The 25,418-nt window shown below is 42.8% G+C and overlaps 1 long non-coding RNA gene across 1 annotated transcript in view; it reads right to left on the bottom strand.

Annotated features, from left to right (window-relative positions):
- LOC140735111 (uncharacterized) overlaps window positions 1-24,541 on the bottom strand; it is a 36,086-nt gene extending 11,545 nt beyond the window's left edge. The window contains exons 1-2 of the long non-coding RNA XR_012100692.1: window positions 24,313-24,541; window positions 12,961-13,048 (exon numbers count right to left, since the gene is read on the bottom strand). This is a non-coding gene — a long non-coding RNA (uncharacterized lncRNA). The remainder of the gene's footprint in view (window positions 1-12,960; window positions 13,049-24,312) is intronic.
- Between the last annotated feature and the right edge of the window lie 877 nt (window positions 24,542-25,418).

The raw sequence follows: 25,418 nt of genomic DNA, 5'->3' as shown, positions 1-25,418 counted from the left end.
GTTCACGTCTCTCTCCAGAAGGCAGTGAAGAAACATGCAGGTGGATGCTGTTAGCACTATTGCATGCGACATCTCTCAGATGAAAGGCTAAATCAACTTTCTGCTTCCTTTCAGATGCAGATAAATAATCTTGAAGAAGTTCACTGAGCCAGCCCCTCTGGACATACATTCCAATATTTATCTCTCAATTAATATTGCTAAAAACATACTATCCAGCCATAATCATGTTGCTGTTAGCAGGAGGTAACTGTGTAATTTAAGTTCTAGTAATAACCTGGAATAAAAAGTAAAATTGTCATTTATAACGATGATCACTAAACTAATGGATTGTCGTTAAAGATCCATTGGATTAACTGGTGTCCTGAGGGGAAGAAATCCGTCATCATCTCCCATCCTGGGTTGTAGGTGACTCTAGGCCCTTCTATGTGGCTGACTCCGAAATGGCCTCTGAAGTGGTCTAGCAATCCACTTAATTCAAAGGCTATTAGAGATGGGTAAAAATTGCTGGCTTAATGCCTGAATCCTGAAAAATGAATGTTTTAAATGCTAAATGAATGAATAATTATTTTGCGTTAATTGACTACTGCATCTCCCACATTGCAGCTTCAAGTGCTCTTCGCTGGCATGTCCTGAAGATGTGGAAGCTGGTATAAAAGAACAGGCTTTTCTAACTTTAATCTCGCAGCTGATATCCCCACCTGACCTTGTACAAGAGATATCAAACTGAAATAGGATGCTGTGAAAGGACGCACACCTATTATGATGTACACAATTAAACACAGTCCTTTTTTGACCTTACGCTGTCAACAATCAAATCCTGTGCTGCCTGCCAATTACAATGAAGTCAGTATTCAGTCCATGTCAATTGTGCTGCTTACAGATAATACCTTAGAATTGGGCCAAAACATAGCATCTGCAAATGGTGTAAAAATGCTCCTCTAACTTTCTCCTTCTTTACCACACCATCCCATATTTCCGTTTGACACAGGAGGCTGTCTCCACCCCTCAACTCTCATTCCCCAGAATTTTCACAGTGACGTACACTCCATTGCCTTCTTTATCAGCTACCTCCTGTACCCAGTAAGGTAGACACTGAGTGCATGTTTGTGGTCTTCTGAAGCTGCTACCACTGTGGCCCATCCACTTCAAGTTTCAATGCGTTGTGTGTTCAGAGATGCTTTTCTGCGCACCACTGATGTAATGTGTGATGCCTTCCTGTTACGTTCAACCAGTCTGGCCACTCTCCTCTGACCTCTCTCATTAACAAGACACTTTCACCCACAGAACTACTGCTGTTTTTGCTCCATTCTCTGTAAACTCTAGAGACCGTTGTGTGTGAAAGCCACAGGGTATCAGCTGTTTCTGAGATACTCAAACCACCCCATCTGGCACCAGCAATCATTCTCAATTCAAAGTCACAAAGATCACATGTCTTCCCCAATCTGATGTTTGGTCTGAGCAACAACTGAATCTCTTGACCATGTCTGCATGCTTTTATTCATTGAGTTGCTGCCACCTGATTGGCTGATTAGATATTTGCATTCAGGAGCAGGTGCATAGGTGTGCCTAATAAAGTGGCCACTGAACAACGTCTCCCTGCATTCAAACATATTTCCACTCCCCAGATTCTATCAGTGACCTATACTTCAGATGAAATTTACAATGGCTAATTAGCTGACAGGTTTCTGAGATGAGGGAGGAAACAGGTGCAGTTCAGTATAGAATCATACAACATGGAAACAGCCCCGTCAACCCAAGTTGTCCATACCTAGCAAAATTCACATCTAAGCTAGTCCCACTTGCCTGCGATTGGCTCATATTCCTCTTAACTTTTCCTATCCATCTTTTAAACGTTGTAAATGTTTCAAAGTACACTTATTATCAAAGTATGTATACAGAATGCAACCCTGACATTTGTTCTCATGTAGGCAGGCACAAAACAAAGAAACACCACAAAACTCATCTGAAGAAAATCAAACACCTAACGTGAAAAAAAGAACAAACCACGCAAACAGCAAGCAAGTAACACACAGAATATTAAACATCAAACCGCAGAGTCACCGTAATAGTCTAGGAGTAACAGCTACCAGGTAAATCAGTTTAGCACTGCTGTTAATGACTGCATACTTCAGCCATAGAGCCAGCTCCGCGCCAAAGCCCCTTGATCAGATCACACTAATGGCAAAAAAAATGAGTCATCGGGAAGACATGGAACAGGAACCAAGGTTCTCCAAAAACTAGTCGAGAACCACAAAGTACATTCAGTGCCGAGGACTTCAAACATCAAATTGCAAAATTCCACTGGAGTCCCACAACCAAGAGCCATGTCACCAAAGCAAGCAAGCTTGCACTTTCCTCTGGCAGCAGCGAGAGGGTGACTGGTCAAACCCAGGAACACACACAGCCTTCCTCTCTCGTCCTCATCGATTTCAATCCTGCTCATTCCATATGCTGACCGACCTTGGGGTGAAAAAATTGCCCCTCAGCTTTCTATTGTCTCTCTGCTCTCACCTTACACCTATGCCACTCAGTTCCCGATTCCCCAACCCAGGGGAAAAGATTGTGCACACCCAGTCTTTCCATGCCCCTCATCATTTATACATCTTAATATGATCACTGTCCAATTTCATACGCTCTATTTAAAGAAGTCCCAAACTGCTCAAGTTTCTCCATAACTTAGTCTCTTGATTCCAGACACCATCCTTGTAAATCTCCTTTGCAGTTTTTCTGGCCTAACATGCCATTCCTATATTCCACTTTCCTATAGCAGGATGATCAAAATGGAATAAATGCTTCAAGTGCAACCTCATCAATGCCTTGTACAACTGCAACATAACACCCCAACTCTTATGCCCAATGCCCCCTTGCACCAAGGTGCTGCCCTGAGTCTTTCACAGAACCATGGACTGTAACTTGAGCAGAGGGTGAGGGTAAGAGACACCCTTCATTGATTTGATAGTCTGCTGGTCAGAGATTAACATTACTTGTAATTTAGAGGCTACACAACAGGAGTCATTGGGCACTGAAGGGCTATCGCCAGGATAAAGGATAGCAAAGGAAGCTTCTTTTGGAATACAGGAGGCTGCTCTTGGAGAAAAGAAGTCTGGGAGAGATTGAACAAGATTATGATGAATTTAGATAGAGAAAGCAGAAGAATCTGGAGGTATGGTGGAGTCAAATGTTAATCAAATGGCCCACAGCAGAATCTGGTGATGAACTGGAATTTGTTCCCTGTGAGGATAGAATCCACACGGACTTTCAAAAGGAATTAGAGTGGCATTAAATGAAAATAATTTACAGGCCTTGAGTGAAAAGTAGGATTCTCTTTAAGGAATTGCCATAGAATTAATAGGTTGAATGTACTCCTGTGTCTAAATGACTCTGCAACTCTACAACAGCCCATGTGCCAAATTCTGGAAGGTGAGGTCCCTCAGTAGTCCTGCCACAGACTTCCCATGTTTGGACTCTGATTGAAGTGCCCACTTATACCAGCTGGTGACTTAGCTGCTTGCGGTCCACAGGAAGAGTTGTGCACAAGAAAGTTTGAGGACAAAGTCAGGGGCACAGAACCAGGGGGCATCTTTGCACATGGTTTTCTGAAGAGCTTGGAGCTTATCCCTTCCAGTAAAAAGCTGGAAGACAAATTATTTAGCATATTATCACCCCAATCATCATGTTGTGCCTGACCCTCACCATCTCCGCTTCTTTAGCAGCCTATGTGGAACCATTCCATATACAGGCACTTGAGTGAAAGCTTCAAAACTGCTTAATGGCTGTGGATGCAAAGGATCAGCATAATGTAAGGTCAACAGGAGACATAAAACACTTGAGGTGTAGCTGTGCAAAATGACTAGGCACTGTTTGTTGTGCATTATGTCAAGAAGCAGTAACTCTTGCAGACAGAAGGATAGTTTAGACAGGTCAATCTGGCTTCATGGACTTATCAAAGTCTAAATCTTTCACAGAAGCTACCAGCCTAAGACTGTGAGTCAAGATTACAGCTACGAATGCATGGTACAATTAATATATCAGAACAGCATAGCCTTGGTGGTCAACTGACCAGGCAGTGACCACATGATCATGCCAGTGGACAGAGAGGATAAAGAGCCAGATTTATAAATACCGGTCCTATAACTGGAGGCAGGTGAGCTACATCTGGGGGAGAAGTGGGGTGGCATGATAGCATCGTGGTTAGTGCGAGCTGTGAGATCAGGTTTCAATTCCCACCGCTGTCTGTAAGGAGTGTCCTCACCATGATCGTGTGGGTTTCCTCTGGGTGCTCCGGCTTCCTCCAGCGTTCCAAAGATCCATGGGTTAGACATAAAGCTGCGGACATGCTACATCGGTGCCGGAAGCATAGCCACACTTGTGGGCTGCTCAGCATAATCCTCACTGATTTGATTTGGTGCAAACAATGCACTTCATCGTACATTCTGATGTACATGTGACAGATAAATGGACTACTTAAGGAGCGTTGATAAAGAAGAACAATCAGCTTAATCAGGGATTTGAATCCTAATTTGTAAAACTGATAAGATCATATCTATTGAAGAAATACAACAGGATCTAAATAGAATAAAGGAATGCCAGTTCCTGTCTTGTTTTAATTCACAAAGTTGATCTTAGTTAAGAGGAGGAAGGGTAGGTTCAGAATCAGTTAGTGCATACGCTGCACTGGTCAGCTCAGTGGTCGTCCAGCACATCTATAGATGTACAGTGGATGTATAGTGTTCTAACTGTTTGCATCACCAGCTGTACGGGGGCGGGGGGCGTGCTACTCCACAGGATCAAAATAAGCTGCAGGGAGTTATAAACTTAGTCAGCTCCATCATAGGCACTAGCCTCCATTGTATCCAGGACAACTTCAAGGACCGATGCCTCGAAAAGGCAATGTCCATCACCCAAGTCATGCCTTGTTCTCATTGCTACCATCAGGAAGGAAGTACAACTATTTTATATATATATATATTTACTTACTGTAATTCATGGTTCTTTTCTATGTATTGCATCATACTGCTGCCGCAAAGACGACAAATTTCACGACATACTCCGGTGATATTCAACCTGATTCTGATTTTGACTGGAATTGCTTTGTCACCATCAACCAATCTCTGTTCAACACCTCTTTGCCAGTAGCCTCATCATTGCCTATCAGTCTTCTAGCGAGTGCGGTCGATCTTGCTCAGGAGCTGGCTGTCAGAAGCCAAACACTCAAAACCTGAGCTGCTGAAGGTCGCCCTCTGGTCTCCTCCATTAAAGACAGAATTTATCCTCCAGTCATGCTGTTTCCACAGGAGAATAATGTATAGGAGAAAAGTCGCAGGTAGGCATTAGGGATTGGACAAGATTGATTGTTAATATTTACTCAGTCTTTCACGTCCTTGGATTTATAAGTTTGCTGTGCCATTTTTAACAGTGTTGGAGGTGACCTCATCGAAATGTACAAAATCCTTCAGCCTCCTTGATAGGGCAGCCTCAGAGTGGTTCTCTCCCCAGCTGCAGCGTCTGAAAACAGGACCGAAATAATAGCTAGCCATACAGGACTGAGATGAGAAATAATTTCTTCACTCACAGCATAGTGAGCATTAGAACTCTCTGCACACGAAGGCTTTGGGGGCTCGGTTGCTCAGTATACTTAAAACAAAAATAATATATTTTTAATTATTGACAGAATCAAAAGATGTGGGAATAATACAGGAAGGCAGTACTGAGGTACAAGACCAGTCACGGGTTTATTGAATGGATGATTGAATGTCCTAGTCCTAATTTTCATGTTTTCACTCTGGTGCCAGTCATACCCCTCAGCTAGTGGTGCCACTGCCACATAGTACCAGGGATCCAGGATGAATTCTGACCTTCTGTGCCGTCTGTGTGAAGTTTCCCCAGGACCATGTGGGTTTTAGCCCAAGTGTTTCTGTTTCCACACACATCTCAGAGGTTTGCAGGCTGTTGGCTAGGATGTAGGTGAGTGGTGGAGTCTGTGAAGAATGTGGGGAGAAGTACAAATAGGGCAGGATTCATGTAGATGATTCTACCACCCACATAGACACTGACTACCAATCTTTAGACAAACACTGTGAGTTCTCTATGGGTTACTTTGAGAGTGGTCTGGTTTGCAGGGTCGGGCTGTGAGTGCATCGACTACCTGCTCCATTCAAATCTGTGTGGGAGATTTCCACCCACAATTCCGTCATGGGCATGTGCTGGACACTAATGACAAAAGGCTTGTGGCCCATGGAAGCTGCATGTGGACACTCCCCAGATGGGCACCGAGGAAGATTAATTACTTCTACTTGAGGTACTATGAAGAATTAACTTTTGATGCCACGAAGCAAAGCGAGTGCATTCAGTCCAAGGAAAAGGCTGAAGTTCCCAGCTCCTGCTCTCTAACAAAAAGTACAGAAATAAAATATTTTTGTCTTTCTTGAGTTAGAGAGGTAATTGTGTGTGGAAAACTGTGATAAACTGCAGATAAAGCCATATTCAGATTAGAACAATTCTCATTTTTAAACTTCACAGGGTGATCATAACAACCACTGGCAAAACAGTGCTTGTCTTGCTCTGAGGTTGCAACTGGGGCTGAAGCCAAAGATGTTCTAGTGACAACTTGTTTAATGGCACTGATGTGAACATCTTAACCAACACACACAAAACGCTAGGGGAACACAGCAGGTCAGGCAGCATCTATGGAAATAAATAAACAGTCAACGTTTCGGGCCAAGACCCTTCATCAGGACCAGAAGGGAGTGTTCACGTTTATAATTTGAACATCCTTCCTGTTATTGAACAGTGATGCATGCTTAAGACATCGCTAGAGACTCGAGTTCCAGTTTGGCAACAATAGAGTTAACTCAGAGTTACATGCTGATTGATGTTATGCTGTCCAGCTCTGCATCATTCTGGCATTATGTGAACTAATTACCCTTCCCAAATATAGCAGCTGAAGCAACCTGTTCTATAAATTGGAAGAAATTCTGCAACAGAAAAGCTCCAATAGTGGTCACCATGCAGCCAAATTCAGCAACCCATAACTATCTGATTGCTTTGCACTCACTGTCCTATTTTCCTTACAGCCTTTATGTGTAATTGCAGCTCTGTACTTGTTATCTGTCTAAGATCCTGTATTTCTCTCTCTCTCTGCCTTTTCCTTACTGAATTTGGCTCTAGAGACCTCAGAATGCCACAAGCAACAATGATGATTAGCCTCAGAACGGGCTTCTTTCAGTCAGTTTATCGTTATGTAAAATTTAAACTTTTAGTAAACCAACTGTCACAAAAATGGACAGATCTGTCTTAAAATTGGTTCCATGATTCCTGCACGTTTGAAGAGTGTAAAATATAATAATCTGAATATTTTATCGAATTATAATACATTCCAAAATAAAAGTCTTAAAAACAGGACACGGTACCAGCAACAATTACCTAGTGGACTGATCTATCAAGCTGGCAATTGCTTAATAAAATTATTGAAAATCAATAAGGAAAATATTATGATAAATAGAAAGTTTGCTTCCTCTCTAACAGGATATAAATTGTATCCTTCTTTATCTGCTATTTTAAAGTTTACTGTCTTAAAATAATTAAATCAATTTCTTGAAAAACAAAAACTGCAGATGATGGAACTCTAGAATACTAACAGATAATGCTGGAGCTATTCAGTTGGTAAGATAGCTTCATGAGAGAGAGAATACAGTGGGGACAGCAAAGGAAAGGTGGGAAAGTGTGTAGGGAACAGGGGAAGGAGAGGAAGGAAGATGAGTGGAAAGAGTCAGAGGTGAGGGAGGAAGGAAATGGATATGGAAGAATCATAGTGTTGGATGGGAGAGAGGAGGTTAAGGGAAGTGGGACAAGAGAAAGTAAAACGGGACATAATTGCTAACTAGTTTATTATGGTCACATGTACAGAGATACAGGACTGAATATGCCATTCATACAGATCATTTCAAAACATAAATGCATCAGGATAGTACAAGGGAATAGGAATAACGGAAAGCAGGATATAGTGTTATAGTTACTGTTACTGAAAAACTGCAGTGCAGGTAGTTAAATAAGGTGCAGGCTCTACGACAATGTACATTGGCAGATCAAAAGTCATTTAACAGTGGGCTAGAAGGTTTCCTTGGACTTTGATATCTTCTGCCTGATGGAAGAGTAGGTGAAGAGTTGATGGGGTGTTTGATTATGTCTGCTGCTTTCTCGAGGCAGAGGAGGCTAGTTTTTATGATGGACCAAGCTGTCTCCACAGCCTTCTGCAATGTCCTGCAGCCTTGGGCAGAGCAGTTAGTATACCAGGCTGGATAGGATGTCTTCTATGGTCTGTCAATTATCATTAGTGAGGATCAATGAGGTCAATAAGGGTCTGAGAAAGTAGAGGCACGGTTGTGCTTTCTTGCCCGTGGCACTTACATGGCAAGAACCTGATGCTCTTGACTTCTTTACCCAAGCACCATTGATACATACAGGGGTGTGTGCAGCACCCTACTTCTTGAAGTCAATGATCAGCTCTTTTGTTTTACTGACTTTGAGGAAAACATTGTTGTCTAGACACCATGCCATTATCTCCTTCCTCTAGTCCATCTCATCATTATTTGCGATCCAACCCATATGATGGTGTCATCCATACACTTTTAGATAGAGCTAGAACAGAATCTGGTCATAAAGTGGAGAGTGTATTCAGGATAAAGTAACAAGCTGAGTACATGGTGCAGAGAGGTGTGAGCAAGAGAATGGAGGGGACAGATACAGAGGGGGATGCTGCAGTCCACTTCTCCTAGGGATAGAGCCTAGTTTTAATTTGCTGTTCGACCTCCATCAATGACCTCTCACTCTTGTTTTAGTTACTCTCTTCTCTGCATCCTCACTCTTCTCTTTACTCCTCTCTGCCCATCCCTCACCCACTCCCTCTTTGTCTTTGCTCCCTTTTCTATCCTTCTCATTCTAACATCCCCTACCTTTCCATCGCTCTTTAACCTCCACTTCCTTCTCTAAAGGGTGTCCCCTCACTCCCTCTCAAGCTATCTAACGCCGTCCCTTCATTCTGCCACTCCAGCACCCCCCCCCCCCAATACATTACACTGTACAATAAAGATTTGGCTCCTGAATATTTCTGGGTGTATCTTATAGATTTTGGGCTGCTGATCATGAAAATCACCGTGAAATTTCCCTATCTGCACCATTTATTTTGAAGTTGCCTATATTTGTTATTTCAATTCATAAGGCAATTCAATTAAAATATTGTCTACAAAGTAAGCTGAAAACTGTTCTATCTTGTCCAGATAGCCCTGGGCATGCTTAGGCAAGGTAGATGCTCCACGCCTGGACAGGTTTCATAAAATCAGTATATGGAGTCTAGGAGGAGGCAGGCAAAGATGCCGTGATGCACAAACCAGATATGGAAAACATCTCTGATATTGATACATAGATTTTGAACTCTTTATGTCAAATGAGCCTCATCTGATGACTCAGTCTGAGTTAAGTGAGCTGGTCAGAGAGTTGGGTTTGTTACAGGTTAAAGTACAATTGCTCATTTCAAGACTGCAAGGATGGAATCTGCTGTCAGCAGGCACAAAAATTTCCGTGAAAGGTTTTGATACTTGAGATAGATGTTTCCCAGAATAACTGATGGCAAGGTTAAAGAAGTCAGTTTTGCTGGTCCACGAATCAAACAGGCAATTCAAAGAACTTCTCGAGCGATCAGAGAAAATCACATGGAAGGCATTCAAAAAGGAGGTCATTGAAAAATTTCTTGCCAACTGCAGACACCAAGATATGTGCAGCTGGTTGACAACATGCTTCAAGCATAGGAAACCATGAAGTGTAACATGTCCCTTTTAGACTGCTTCCCTGCAAATCTTGGCACTGTCAGTAACGAGCACGGTGAAAGGTTTCACCAGAACATTGCATCATGGAGAAATGGTATCAGGGAAACTGGAATCCATCAAAGCTGGCTGATTATTGTTGGACACTTAGCAAGCCTCAGGTACTGCGTACAAATGAAAATCATCAAAAAAACATCTTTAGCCTCGTTGAATTATTGGACCCATTATGCAAATAAACACCTTATATTCAACAGAGGCTCTTTTTGTGTTTCTCCAAATTCCTATGTGATACAAGTAGTCTGAAATTTTATTCAAGTTCAGCTTCAAGTGGTCTATTATAAACAAAACATAATTCTGGGGAAGCAACACTTTTGAAAAAACTTGTTGAGTGTTATCAACACTCTCCCAAACCCACTCTTTACTTGATGATCTCTTCATGCCCACTCCCGTCTCTAATCCTTCCAATATCCATTTCACTATCAGCATTTCCTCCTCTATTTCAACTTCTCTTCACCCCACATTCCTCTCCCTATGCCTGATTCTCTGCTCCGCTTTCTCTGAGACAAGGCATGATCCACACGTTGGTAGTCCATTAATTATACTGCATTCCAATTAAGAATTCAATTAACTAACAATTATTTTGTAAGTTGCACAATTAATTGTCATTTTATTTTGAATCGTTGACAATCCAAGTTATGACATTAGAGATTTTGATAATGTTATAATATTACTAGAAATGTAGCATTTACTAAAACTAATTTTTGGAAGATTTTTCAATAAACCGAATAAAAATCTATATGCTTCTATTACATTCTTATATCTTGGTTTTCGAATTACAGCTATATTTTGAAATTTGTTTGTTGAGTCACTTACAGGTTTCTCAAGCATAAGAAACATTTATGAATTTGACAGTTCTTCTTTACAAGTTGACTCAAAAGCAATTGATGGACATGTTAATAGTTCTGAAGCGTCCCTGTCCAGATCCCATATTTAAATCAAAGTCACTTTTAGCAGTACTTCTCAATTTTATTTTGCAGTGAGTGACAGATATAGGCTATAAACATTTCCAAAGGCTGTTCCCAAAAAACAGAAGCAAAAATAACAGGAACTGGAGCAGAGGAAGTTAGGAGACAAGACTGAGATAGATAAAATTGTGTGCTGTTTAGATGGGGTAGAATGCAGGAAACTTTTTCTCATATCAGAGGTGGATGAAGCTAGAGGACCTAGATTTGGGGAAAGGAGTAATGGATTTAGAGGGAATCTGAGTGGGGCCATTCTCAGCCAGTGAGTGGCCCATACCTGGCATTCACTGCCTGAGAGAGTGGTGGAAGCTGAGTCAGAGACAGCCGTTAAAAAGTATTTGGATTTTTAAACCTGGAGTTCAGGGCCCCGCTACTGGATAGTCCGGGAGCCGATACCAAAGACAGAAGCCCAAAGGTTGACTGGAAGTCTGGAAGTAGAAGCTGGATGGCCAGAGCCTGGAGACCCAGGGTCGAGGGTCTGTGCTGGAGTCGGAGGACTGTCTGTGCGTGTGGGGAGGGAGTGAAGGAGCTTGGTTTGCTACTGTTGTTCTGTTGCTTGTTGTGTTCTGTGTTGTCCTGCTGAGCATTGTGGGCACGCCACATTGGCGCTGGAATGTGCGGTGACACTTATGGGTTTCCCCTGGCACACACTTAGGAGTGTTAGTTGTTAAGACATTTCACTGTATCTTTCGATGTACCTGTGAAAAATAAATCTAAATATGAATCTGAGATGAGTGCTTGAATTGTTCAGGCAGAGAAGGACGAGGGCCAAGTGCTGAAAGCTGGGATTAATATGGATGGGTGCCTGCCTTTTGGCTGAGAATAATGGTCCAAATAGTCTGTTCCTACATTGTATAACTCCATAGCTATAAAAAAAAAAGTGGTTCCAGAAACACTTGATAAGTCAGACAAGGAGTTTGAGGAGAGAAGCAGAGTCTTTGACCTTAAACTCTGCCAGTCAGAACAAATGCAAATGCAGGTAATCTGAAATGCAAACTGAAAAGATTGGCACACTCAGCAGGTTAGGCAGCATCTGCGGAAAGCAAAACGATTAATGCTTCAGCCCTTCATCACAGCTCAATCTTGACTTTGTTTGCTTTGTGAGTGCAGTTTGCACATTCTCCCTATGACCTTAGGATTTACTGGGAACCTTGTTTTCCTCCTACATGCCGAGGACATGCTGGTAGGTTAATTAGCTGCTGTGAATTACTCCTCGTGTAGGTTATGGCAAGAAGAATCTACAAAGAGTTGATGGGCTCTGGTGGGAACCAATGTGGAACTGTTGGCTGAATGGCTTCTTGAGTCACAGTGAATCTGTAAGGTGGAGCCTAGCCTTGCCCCTGGTCCCAGCTGAGCCAGGTCCCTGGCTCCCAAGCCTGACACTCGGTGAAATCCTGGGACCTGTGTGGGCCAGGAAATTGGTGTTGGGAATGGATTGATCCTCATCTTGACTCCCTGGCCTCCACACCATTCTTCCAAGTTCCTACACACTGGAGAATACCGTGGACCACCCCATTTATGGAGATGGGACAGAGCTGGTGTTTTCTGAGAGCTGATGGCAAACCTACTGTCCAGGCAGTTAAGGTGTTGAATATTTGACCTCCTGTCCTAAAGGGCTGCTGAACAGGAATTACCCACAGCCCACATAGACAAATCACATGGCATTGATTTGGTTCCTGAACTGCAAGTGCCCACTTGTTTTACAGAGACCTGTTGAAATCACTTTCTATCCTCGTCCCCCACCCCCATGCCCCATGGTCAGCTTCTGCCCCATCCAACCTCTCTCTACAGTTCATGAATTCCTTCCTTCATGTTAGTTCTTTGTTTTCTGTTTTCTTTTTCTCTCAAGCAACCATCAGAACTATCAGTAAATAGGTCAAGAAAATAGTAACATTCCCCTGTTACATTATGAAGTACACAAACAAAGCAATATTTGAAATAAGAACAGAGCAATGAAGGTACAAACTATATTAAATAAAGCAGAAAGATTCTGGAAAGATTTGGCAGGCCAGGCAGCATAGAAGAGGGAGGGATATATCACCTGTCGGGTCCTGGTGATGCTGGAGGAGAGACCTCATCAAAGTTACAGGGAGAACATACAAACTCCACAGAGACCATACCTGATTTCAGGATCGAACCTAGGCCTCTGCTCTGCGAGGCTTGCCTCTGTGCTGAAAATGCTGGAAATGCCCAACAGATCACGTAGTGCTAGTGAAGAGAGAGAAATCTGGGTTAAAATTACAGGAATATAACCATTGTGCAGGACTTCTTTCTCCCGAGGCCTCCCGTCCCATGATCCTTTCCCTTCTCCAGCTCTGCATCCCTTTTGCCAATCACCTTTCTGGCTCTCAGCTCCACCCCACCCCCTCCGGTCTTCTCCTATCATTTCGCATTTCTCCCCCCCCCCCCCACTACTTTCAAATCTCTTAGTATCTCTCCTTTCAGTTAGTCCTGACGAAGGGTCTCAGCCTGAAGCGTCGACAGTGCTTCTCCTATAGATGCTACCTGGCCTGCTGCGTTCCACCAGCATTTTGTGTGTGTTGCTTGAATTTCCAGCATCTGCAGATTCCCTCGTGTTTGCAGGATTACCTGATGTTTTTAGATTTTACCTGAGCTTGTCTTTATTTCTGATTACCATCATCTGGATTTGTTGGATGTTCACTATCAAATTTGCTTTCAAAAATATTAATTCCACCATCTAAACAAAAGCTGGATGGAACTGAGGGACAGAATGTTTGGGCAGACAACTCTAGTGCTTAACATCTGTCAGGAGGAGAAGCGTTGACAGAAAGGGTTAAGAATTGGGCCATGTGGTGTGTGATTTCTATTAGCCACAGATTCAAGTGCAAGAACCTATTGAATAATGGCAGATACATGTGAGTGTAATAAATGACTGGAGTTATTTATGTGCCTCCAGGTTCTATCTCCAGGCAGATTGGAAGATAGTTCTTCCAATTCCAGTTTGGCTCAGTGATACAACCAATAGAATGGTCTTTTCACTGCTCGGAAGACTCAAGTTCAGTCCTGATCATGGTTCTCCTCTGTGTGGAGTCTGCATATTCTCCTCATGTATTCTAATCCCCTCCCACATCCTGAAGATACACAGGTCAGAAGGTTAATTGCCCCTGGCGTGCATGTGAGTGACAGATTCCAGTGGGGGGGCGGGGCAGAAGTTGATGATAATGTAATTCACGGGGAAAAAAACTAATGGGAGAATAAATTTATCTGTGGGCTGGCACGGGAGCCAGAGGACCAAATGACTTTCATTCTATATTTTAAGGAATAAGATGAACTACGCCAGAAGGTTCAGTAATCAGGGTGACAAGGATTTAGATCATTGGCAGAAGCATTTGGAAGAAGATGAAAAATGTCTCAATGCAGCAAGGTCTTTATGATATGGAATTCACAGCCTGAAAGGTTAATGGAAACAGACTTGCCAGCACCATTCCAAAGGGAATTGGGTAAACAAAGGCTATTTCTTTGGAAAGCTTTGTAGGATTAGTTTTGATAGAGCTGACAAAAGTATGATTGTAAAAGGCCTCCCTTTGAGCTGCAGTATATAATCCTATGCTTCTAGCCAGATGGAGCAAATGTCATTGAGAGTGGCTTAAACCATGCATGTGTGCAAAGAGTGGATAATCCAATTTACTAGACTGACTGGAAGAAATGCAAGTGAATCAGTGCTTCACCTGCAAAGGCTGTTTATGTCCCTGGATGCTGGAAGGAGAAGATATGAAAGGGATGCTGTTGAGTCTCCTTCAGTTACACGGGAATGAGACGTAGGACGAGGAGTGGATCAAGTGGTCACAAAAGGAGTTGAAAGGGAAAGCGAGGGGAGGGGAATATGTATCCAGTTGTCAGATCTTATTGGAAGTGGTGGAAATTGTGCTTATTTGATCTGTTGAATGTGTAGGCTAATGTTTGGAAGGCAAGGACCAGGGAAACCTGTTCTTGCTCTGCCTGGGACGAAAGGAGGGTGTAAACAGAGGTGCTGGAAAAAACTGAGATGCAGTTGAGGGCTCTGCCCTCTGCCAGAGAGTAAACTGTATTGTGCAAAAGTGTTAGGTATATGTGTGTATATGTAGCTTGGGTTCTGCTTGTGTGTATGTTATCGTTGGTCCTGTAACTGCCTCAGTTTTCTCTGAGTGCTTCACACATCCCAAAGGAGAGTCAGGTGGTCCCACATAAATTCCCTCTAGTGTGTAGGTGAGTGGTAGAGTTTGGGAGAATGCAGAGAGAATAAGAAGAAAAGGATTAATGTAGGGTTGATGTAAGTCAGGGGTTCCCAACCTGGGGTCCACAGACCCCTCAGTTAATGGTAGGGGTCCATTGCATAAAAAAGGTTGGGAACCCTGATGTAAGTGGTGGCTGATGGTCGTCGAGGATAAGAACACAGAACATCGATAAGAGCACAGCACAAAAACAGGACCTTTGGATCATGATGTTGTGCTGAACCAATTAAAGGTAATGACACCTAATCCCTTCTGCTTGCACCTGGCTCATATCCCTCCATTCTCAGCATGTTCCCTTGCTAAGAGTCTCTGAAATGCCTCTATCTGCTTCCACCACCATCCCTGGCTGTGCATTCGAGGCCCCCACGACCCTTAGTGTAAAATCTCAATGAGCTGCAGGACCTGGCGTGTGCTCTCCCTGTGATTCTATGATACTTGATGAGGTAAGGGAAGTGGCTGTGGAAACAAGTCTTTGTCATCACTTCATCAAAGATGAGAAGAGAAAGGAAAACCACTCAGGATTAAACATGGCAAACAGCAAATGACGTGCTAAGGATGGTGACATTCTTAGAGCACCCGCTCCTCCTCAACCTGATAATTGTCTCCTGCCATCCAGATTCAGATTCATAAGAACATAAGACATAGGAGAAGGAGGCAGCCATCTGGATTGTCGAGCCTGCTCCGCCATTCAATAAGATCACAGCTGATCTGACGATGGACTCATCTGAACCTACCTGCCTTTTCCCCATAACCCTTAATTCCCTACTATGCAAAAATCTATCTAACCTTGTCTTAAATATATTTACTGAGGTAGCCTCCACTGCCTCATTGGGCAGAGAAATCCACAGATTCAACACTCTCTGGGAAAAGCAGTTCCTCCTTATTTCTGTCTAAAATTTACTCCCCCAAATCTTGAGGTTATGTCCCCTAGCTCTAGTCTCACCTACCAGTGGAAACAACTTTCCATCCCTTTCTTAACTGTATATGTTTCTATAAGATTTCCTCTCATTCTTCTGAATTCCAGAGAGTACAGACCCAGGTGACTCAATCTCTCCTCATAGTCTAACCCTCTCATCTCTGGAATCAGTCTGGATTCATCATGAGATACAATGTTGAGAAATGTATGGTTGTACATTTTGGAAGAAGAAATTATCGGGCAGATTATTATTTAGATGGGGAGAAAATTCAAAAATCGGAAGTGCAAAGGAACTTGGGGGTCCTTGTGCAGGATACCCTAAAGGTTAGCCACCAGGTTGGATCAGCAGTAAGGAAAGCGAATGTTATGTTGGTATTCATTTGAAGAGGAATAGTGTATAAGAGTAAGGAGGTGTTGATGAGGCTGTAGGGAGCACTGGTGAGACCCCATTTGGAATACTGTGTGCAGTTTTGGGCCCCCTATCTTAGAAAGGATGTACTGATGTTGGAGAGAGTTCAGAGAAGATTTATGAGGATGATTCCTGGAACGCAGGGACTATCATATGAGGAGCGTTTGTCGGCTCTTGGACTGTATTCATTAGAGTATAGAAGAATGAGAGGGGATCTCATAGAAACATTTTGAATGTTGAAAGGGTTGGACAGAGTAGATTGTGGAAAGGCTGTTTCTCTTGGTGGGTGAGTCCAGTACAAGAGGCCACAGTCTTAGAATTAGAGGGTACCCATTTAAAACAGAGATGAGGAGAAATTTTTTTAGCTAGAGGGTCGTGGATTTATGGAATTCATTACCACATACAGCTGTGGAGGCCCGATCATTGAGGGTGTTTAAGAAGGAGATTGTTAGGTATCTAATTAGTCAGGGTATCAAGGGATATGGGGAAAAAACTGGAAATTGGAACTGGATGGGAGAATAGTTTAGCTCATGGTGGAGTGGCAGAGCAGACTCGATGGGCTGAATGGCCTACTCCTGCTCCTTTGTCTTGTAATCTTGTGATCTATTTATTTCATTTACAGTGAAATGTGCTATTTGTGTTAAGCAACACAACAAAGTATGTGCTGATCACCACATAAAACACAAAAAATAGAAGCAGGAGTAGGCCATTTGGCCTATCGAGTCTACTCCATCATTCAATAAAATCATGGCTGATCTGGCCACGGACTCATCTCCACCTACCTGTCTTTTCCCCATAGCCCTTAATTCCACACATTTCAGCACCATTGTAGCACGCCCACAATGCTCAGCAGAACAACATAGAACACATGCAACATAGCAACAGCAAGAAACCCCCCCCCCCCCACCTTTCTCCCGCCAGCTCACACACACTGTCCTCTAACCCCAGGGTAGGCTGTCTCCAGCCTCCAGTAGACTCAGGCTCACAGACATTGGGCCTTGGACTTCCCCTGTGGACTTGCAGTGGGTTCAGAGTTGACCCCTAACTCTCGTTCCATCCCCCACACTCTCCCTACAAATTAAAATAACTAAGTCTGGGAAACAATTTGATGGAGACCTCAGCTTGGCACCATCTTGACCAGAATCTCAGTCTTGATTGGAATTTATGACTAGAATTGCAGAGCTTTGATCTGATCCTTTGGATCTGCATCTTCATAAATTGGCACATGGCTATTTTGGAGACACAACTGGTGCTGCTTCAAGCATGACCTTCTGCATTACTCATTGAACAAATGGCTAAATGGTGTTGATAGAGTGAGGAGCGTGTCAGACCATTTGGTTACAGATTATTGCTCCTTCATTTCTGCTGCTGCTGCAGGCTCACCATACCTCATATAGATACCCAGTTCTGATCTTCCAGATCTGCTTTGCCATGTGGGATTAGGAGTGGAAATTAGCTGAAATATGGAATTCTAAATTGGCAACAGAACATGGAATTAGATTGAAGGAATTATTAGCCAATTCTGTTTATTTGTGGCAGGTGTTCCAGGTGTGCGCTCCCTTACCAACATCGTGGTTGATGCAATTCACATTGCAAATGTGCCTGAGAGTTTTGGTTGCTATTCTGAAGTCAAATGAATTGCAATAGCATCATATAATGTGCATTTTAGGGTTGAATTTTGCAGCCATGAAATCTGGATTAATTCTCCAGTAAGTTATCAGCAATTTCTTTATCTGTTGCTCTTTTAATTTGCTCTAGCTTTGAAGTCCAATGCAAATGTTATACTTTACAAGTTCTCCCACAGTTGGACCCTGTTCTATGCAACTTGATAATAGGAACCCTCAGGTTTTATCCTGAGAGCTCTAGTTCCCCCAAAATGACATTTCCTTCAATCCATTGATGGTCTAGCACCACTTATTTGAAAACCCATCAATGTGAATGCTGCAAGTTGCCAGATAAGAAGCTCTTTATCAAGCAGTAGTAAATTAAGGCAACTAGACTTGCTGTGTTGTCTGGAAGACAGTTCACCACTCATCCAAGAGGCTTCTTCAGTTCTGATCCATGGTGGGTAGTTTTCTGGCTTATAAACTCTGTGAGTTATTTAAAGGTATACCAATCATATGAGGTTTGTTAAATGTTGTAGTGGTAATGAGAGGGCCACTAGTCTTATATTTGCATGAATGGAGGTGTGAACTGTTATGGAGGTGTCAGGGTAGGGACCGCATTGTAAGAAGCTGATAGATGATTACCTCTATGACTTTTAATGACCCTCATGTTATTTACATAGCACAGACACCAACTTGCCTCAGCTCTGCCCAAGGTTCATTGGAAGGTTCTCGGTCCTGAAATGTTAACATCGTTTGTCTTTCCATTGATGCTGCCTAACTTGTTGAGTGTCAGATATCCAGTAACTATAATGATTTTCATATTTAATTTGTCTCTCCCTTGTGGGGGTGCCATAGTGAGTGCCACTCTTATGCTGAGTATTGAGGAGGGAGATTATGGTAGCAGTCAGTACGCAATAGTGATTTGGTGTCATTACTGGTGGGTATCAGTATAGTTCATACTATAGCTTGGTCAGCTCATAGGGAGAACCCAATATTTGCAGCAGGTAACATTAGGAGCAGACATGCGACCAGATGTCTTCACTAAGGATGTGCAAATCCCGATGAACCAAACATTAAACGAGAGAAAATCTGAAGATACTGGAAATCTGAGCAACACGCACAAAATGCTGGAGGAACTCAGCAGACCAGGCAGCATCTATGGAAAAGAGTGCAGTCGATGTTTCAGGCTGAAACCTTCCAACCAAACATTGACTGAAATCCCATTACAAAGATTGTGGGGAGTTCAAATTTAGTGCTGATTCTTTTTCAAAAAGGCCATAAGTTGGAAAGAAAATCCTTAAGTGTTAATTTATGTAAAGGTAGGTTCTGTTTCCTGCACACCTGCTATGTGCCATTGCCACTAAGTAACAAGTCAATGCATAATTAAAAAGATCACTTCAGTGAGTCTATCTCTGTCTTCAACAGATATTTACAAGTGTGAACATCAGGGGCAATATTTATTAACAGGTTAAAGACAAACTTTTCACCATCAAAACATCAATATCAAACAAACAGGATGGAGATAGCATAAAACGAAATGAAAGGCTGAATAAATCAAGGAGCGATGCTTTTGGAATCTTAGTTCAAGGGACAGAAAGAAAGAGGGGGGGAGCGACCTGCAAGCTGCCCATGAGCAAACACCTAGAGTGGTCATCTTAATGAGCTAAGTCTAAAATTATCCAGAGTTAAAGGAGAGTTTGCTATGCAAATGAGAGTGAGAGAGTCACTAGACACTAGAACATTACAGCAAAGTACAGGCCTTTCAGCCCTCGATGTTGTACCGACCCATACATACCTTAAAAAAAGTACTAAGCCCACACTACCCCGTAACCCTCTATTTTTCTTTCATCCATGTGCCTGTCCAAGAGGCTGTTAAATACCCCTAATGTTTTAGCCTCCACCACCATTCCTGGCAAGTCATTCCAGGCACTCACAACCCTCTGTGTAAAAAACTTACCCCTGATGTCTCCCCTAAACTTTCCTCCCTTAACTTTGTACATATGCCCTCTGGTGTTTGCTATTTGTGCCCTGGGAAACAGGTACTGACTATCCACCCTATCTATGCCTCTCATAATCTTGTAGACCTCTATCAAGTCCGCCTCTCATCCTTCTACGCTCCAAAGAGTTCCAGCTCTGCTAGCCTTGCCTCTTAAGACTTGTTTTCCAGTCCAGGCAACGTCCTGGTAAATCTCCTCTGCACCCTCTCCATAGCTTCCACATCCTTCCTATAATGAGGTGACCAGAACTGAACACAATACTCTAAGTGTGGTCTCACCAGAGATTTGTAGAGTTGCAACATAACCTCTCTACTCTTGAACTCAATCCCCCATTAATGAAGCCTAGCATCCCATAGGTCTTCTTAACTACCCTATCAACCTGTGCAGCGACCTTGAGGGATGTATGGATTTGAACCCCAAGGTCCCTCTGTTCATCCACACTCTTAAGTAACCAACAATTAACCCTGTACTCAGCCTTCTGGTTTGTTCTTCCAAAATGCATCACCTCACACTTATCCAGATTGAACTCCATCTGCCACTTTTCTGCCCAATTCTTCATCCTGTCTATATCTGCTTGTAACCTTCGACAACCTACAGCTCCATCCGCAACTCCTCCAATCTTCAAAGTTCAGAAGTTTACAGTTGAGAGTTAAAGTGAGGTAAGGCACAGAATACAGAAGTCATATTAGAGTACAATAGATGATAATGTCTTTTATCTTTAGTAATTTCATGCAACATCTCATGTCATTTGTAGTGTTAAAACTTATTTTATTTCTGGTTTTAATAAACTATTTACAAAAGTGCTCCTTCTCTGTGGGACTTAACTAGTTTTCCCACCTAGAAAGGTTCAGGCTGAACTCACAGAATGGTTGCAGAAAGAACTAACAACCACAGATCATTAATTCATTGCGAGTTTGTTAATGTTTGACTTTAAAAAATGCTGGTTGAGGCAATGACCTGTTTAGTATGGGTGACTCTTAAAAAGTTTAAGAAAATTACAGATGGACTGGGTATTCTACTTTCCAATAGTACGAGCATTGAATTTTCCATTTTCAGGAACTCTTTCCCTCATGTGTCCCATTCTCCCTCTTCCTCTATTCTACAACCAGTCATCTCATTTTTGTTCCCTTTCCCCACCCTCCTCCAGCCCTATTACTTATTTTTGTCCCCTTCCCTCTCTTGGTTCTATCCACTACACTCACAGTATCCTCTCCCTCACCTGGTTCCATCTGCCCTTTATCTCTCCTTCAGTTCTTCTCATTGTCATCTTTATAGCTTATCAGATCCCACCACTTGTAGTCTTTGTGTCCCTGGTTACCATATTCCAGCCCCTGTCTCCATATTCACTCTCCCCTCCCTCATCCTGGCTCTTTCTGTCTCTGTCTGCCTACTTCCACCTATCATCCACCTGCCTCTGTCTCCCAGCTCTATCCGTGACCACCCGGCTCCACTTTACCCATCCCCCACCCCACTTGGCACCTTCTGCTCATCATCCTTCACCCTCCATCTATCTTCTAACATCCCCTCACTCACCTCTCCACCTCTCCTCTTTATACTAGCTATCTTCCCTCATCTCTCACAGACCCAAAGCTGGCTACTGCCTGGAATTCCTCTCCACACCCCCCCCCCCCCCCACCAACAAAAGCTGGCCAACCGCTCCAGCTGTTTGTTTCTTTTTTTGAAGGATGTCTGAGCCATCCATTCCCACTAAAAAAATGTAGGCTTCCTTTAGTCTCGATAGACCATGGATTTGCACCTTGGAAAGTTTCCAGGGCGCAAGCCTGGGCAAGGTTTATTTTTATGGAAGACCGGCAGTTGCCCAAGCTGCAAATCTCCCCTCTCCACGCCACTGATGTTGTCCAAGGGAAGGGCATTAGGACCCATACAGCTTGGCACCGGGTTGTCGCAGAGCAATGTGGTTAAGTGCCTTGCTCAAGGACACACACGCAGCCTCAGCCAAGGCTCGAACTAGCGACCTTCAGATCACTAGATGAACACCTTAACCACTTGGCCACGCGCCAACACCACTGAAAAATAACTGGTGTGTAAAAGGCATGAGATATAACTATGAGCGTGAAGGTGGTGGCAAGTATCTGGGAGTCTTTTGAACATTCAAAAAGAATTGCAGTAGTCATTTTATTTGGTGACTGATAGTCATGTAGGGCAGTGTCTTGGTGGTTTGGAAATGGGATCTGTTGATGGGAAGCTTAACTTCCCAGTTCCTCCAGTATTGTTTGTAATGGATGTGGGGAACCCGTGGACCCTCAATTCCCACCTCTTCCTCTCAGGCATCCAGAAACACATCTAACAATTGGAATCTTGATTCTTATCTCTCCTCTGCCTTGTGTTCTTTACAGAGCCATAAACAGTGGAATGATTTCCACAATGAGCTTGAGGTATTGCACATTTGCTCTACAAGCGATACAGTCAAAGGATTTCAAAGTGCTTTTATTATCAAAGAACGTATAAATTATACAACCTTGAGATATGTTTGCTTACAGGCAGCTACAAATTCACATCTTCAGTCAACTGCAGTTTGTTTCTGCCTGTGCCAGTGGCTGTTGAAAATGCACCGCCAATAATAACCCATTGGTGGTTGGGACTAATCAGACAGTATTAATGGTAATGAGGTGTCAACATGAATGTTATACTCGACTCACGTTGGGTCAAACTATACAGGTTATGAATCCAACAAGCCAGTGTGCTTCTCAGCTTGTCTCAATACCTTCAAGTATTAGAATCCATATACCCCAGCTGTCGCAGTTCCTGTGCCCACATTAAAATGTCACCCTTTACTTCATTTAGAATAAATCTGGATTCAGTGATAATCATGTTGATTGTACCCTATGGTACAATGATCTGTTGTTTATTGGTTTTAAAGGGCGTTTGATTACTGTATTGATTGATGGGTTATTCATCTCCTGTCAACATTCTGGTCATAGCAACAATATCAATGCATGAAGAAAACTCTAATTCAACTTGAAACTGAAGCTTGAGCAGAATTCTTGAATATTTTGAAGATTGCACTGGAAAAATGTAGCAAGAAAGGGAAATGAGAACAAGGGTGAATAATATTGCACAGAGCTATTCTTTCAATTTTTGATCACTCTTGTTGCTTTTACGAGAGCTTTAGTGAGCTGAAAATGTATTGCACTGAAGTGTATTGGCTAAAAGAAGAGGTCGATCAAATTTGGATCACTTTCTCTGGAGTGTTGGATCGACCTGATAGAAGTGTATAAAATTACGGAAGAAATGGACAGGGTGGAAAGTCAAGGACATAGGCTTAAGGTGAGAAGGTGAAGTTTAAAGGAGATGTGTGAAGCAATTCTTTTACACAGAGGTGTCTGGAATGTGCTACCGGAAGAGGTAGTGGAAGCATATATAATAGCAATGTTCAAAAGGCACTTAGACAGACACATGAGCAGGAAGATGGAATTAGTCTAAATTGGTATCATTTTTGGCCCAGAAACAACAGAAGGGCTTGTTCCTGTGCTGTATTGTTCTGTCTTCTCTGTTCTAAAGAAGGAAGGAAATAACTTTAAAGGACCCTCCCCCTTTCTGGACATGTGGCCTATAAACATCTGACTGTGAGATCAAGAAACTCCCTCCCTCATCTCCATTTCCAACTTACCAGTCAAATACCTTAGTTCATTGCTGCTGGGTCTGCTTGGCCTTCATGAAAATTAGGAAGGCAACAAAAACATACATTATAAGCCAAACGTATAAATAAAAACAAGCCAAACTATTCAGAAGTATATAACAAACTTCAATACTACTTGAAACGGAACTTGAGTAGAATTCTTAAATGCTTTGAAGGTTGGACCGGAAAAATTGAGCAGGAATCGGAAATAACAAATATGAAAGTTTAGATGTTACTTTCCTTTTACTACCCCTTCGTGCTTGTCTTCCATTTTGCCTTTCCCATCCCAGTGTACCCCAGTATCTCTGGCAAGGCTGGAGAACAAATGCTCATTTTTACAAAAGTGGGACTAAAGCTGGAAGTTGACATTGACCTAAAGGTCTGGCTTCGGTCTGTACTTAGCAAGAGCAGTAAGTGTCTTGGCTGATAGTTATAGCTTACTTGTAGTTTAATTGGCTGTATGTAATCAGAAAAGCTCTTATCTGAGCAAGGACGCAAGATCAGTCGCACCGATGCCATTGCCACTTCTCCAAGGTAGCACTTCAATATTCTCAGAACAGATTGCTATGCTGCTGTGATGTCCTACCCTGCAACCTTCATCAAACACGGGTTCAGATCCATGACATTATCAGACAGAGCCTGCATGACATTGTGAGCCCTCACTGCAGTACCTTGAATTGGGTTTCTTCAGTCTCAGCTGAAATGGAAGCTGGACTTCCCTCCTTCCTCCATGAGGTTGTGCTGATAAGGATGGACTTTAATCCCTACGCAAAGCCCAAAGCCACTTTGGTGCTGGAGTCCTCCATATTCTTTAGAATTGCAGGCAGGTACACCTGTTACTGGTCCTGGGAATCAGATGAACGCATCTTCCCTTAAGTACACAGCCTTGGTATACTGTTGTGTTCAGGATCAGGAGCTGAGATGTTCTGCACAAATATGGGATGAACTGGAGACATAGAAGCTCAGTGCTAACGTTAAACATTATCAGCAATTTAATCATCTCCTAGCAGGTCATAGGTCTGAATGTAGTACTAGACAGACAGGTAAGAACTGACTTGAAGAAATAAAGTACACTGAATCACTGCTCTACCAACACACTGATTTTAAAATGCTGTTAATAACTCTGCTTGCAAGGTAATAGAGTGCTGTGAAATTGGTCTGCATTGTACTTGCTTTATCATATATGTTTAGAGTTCTCCTGCCATCGCTAAACTGTGTAGTGCAGTGGTGTTGGCACCGAGCATGCAGGGAAGGAAGTCGATGATCTCAGTCACAATGCGATACCTATTCTGCCAAATACCATCTGTGGGTCATGCATGGAAGCCTGTCTTCAGCAGCATGAAGACCCAATTCCTGCACCTCATGGACTTTCGAAAGGTTCCTCACTGAATTGTCGGGGAGTTAGGCACTGAGCCGGGGTTGACTGCGTGGTGAGGTGATGCAGTGCTATTTGGAAAAGTTGTGATAACATAGATCATAGAACAGTGGAGCTCAGTACAGGCTCTTTGGCCCACGATGTTGTGCTAACCCTTTAACCTACTCTAAGATCAATCTAACGCTTACCTCCAATATAGCTCTCCATTTTTCTTTCATCCATATGCCTATCTAATAGCCTCTTATACTATATGTCCCTAATGTATCTGTTTCTACCATCACCCCTGAAGTGTTCCATGTACCCATCGCTCCCTGTAAAAAAAAAACTTACCTCTGATATTCCCCTATACTTTCCTCAAATCACCTTAAAATAATGCCTCCCACATTAGCCATTCTACCACGG

Source organism: Hemitrygon akajei, chromosome 11, assembly GCF_048418815.1.
Source record: "Hemitrygon akajei chromosome 11, sHemAka1.3, whole genome shotgun sequence".
NCBI lineage: Eukaryota > Metazoa > Chordata > Chondrichthyes > Myliobatiformes > Dasyatidae > Hemitrygon > Hemitrygon akajei.
This window is presented reverse-complemented; position numbering and strand designations above follow the sequence as displayed.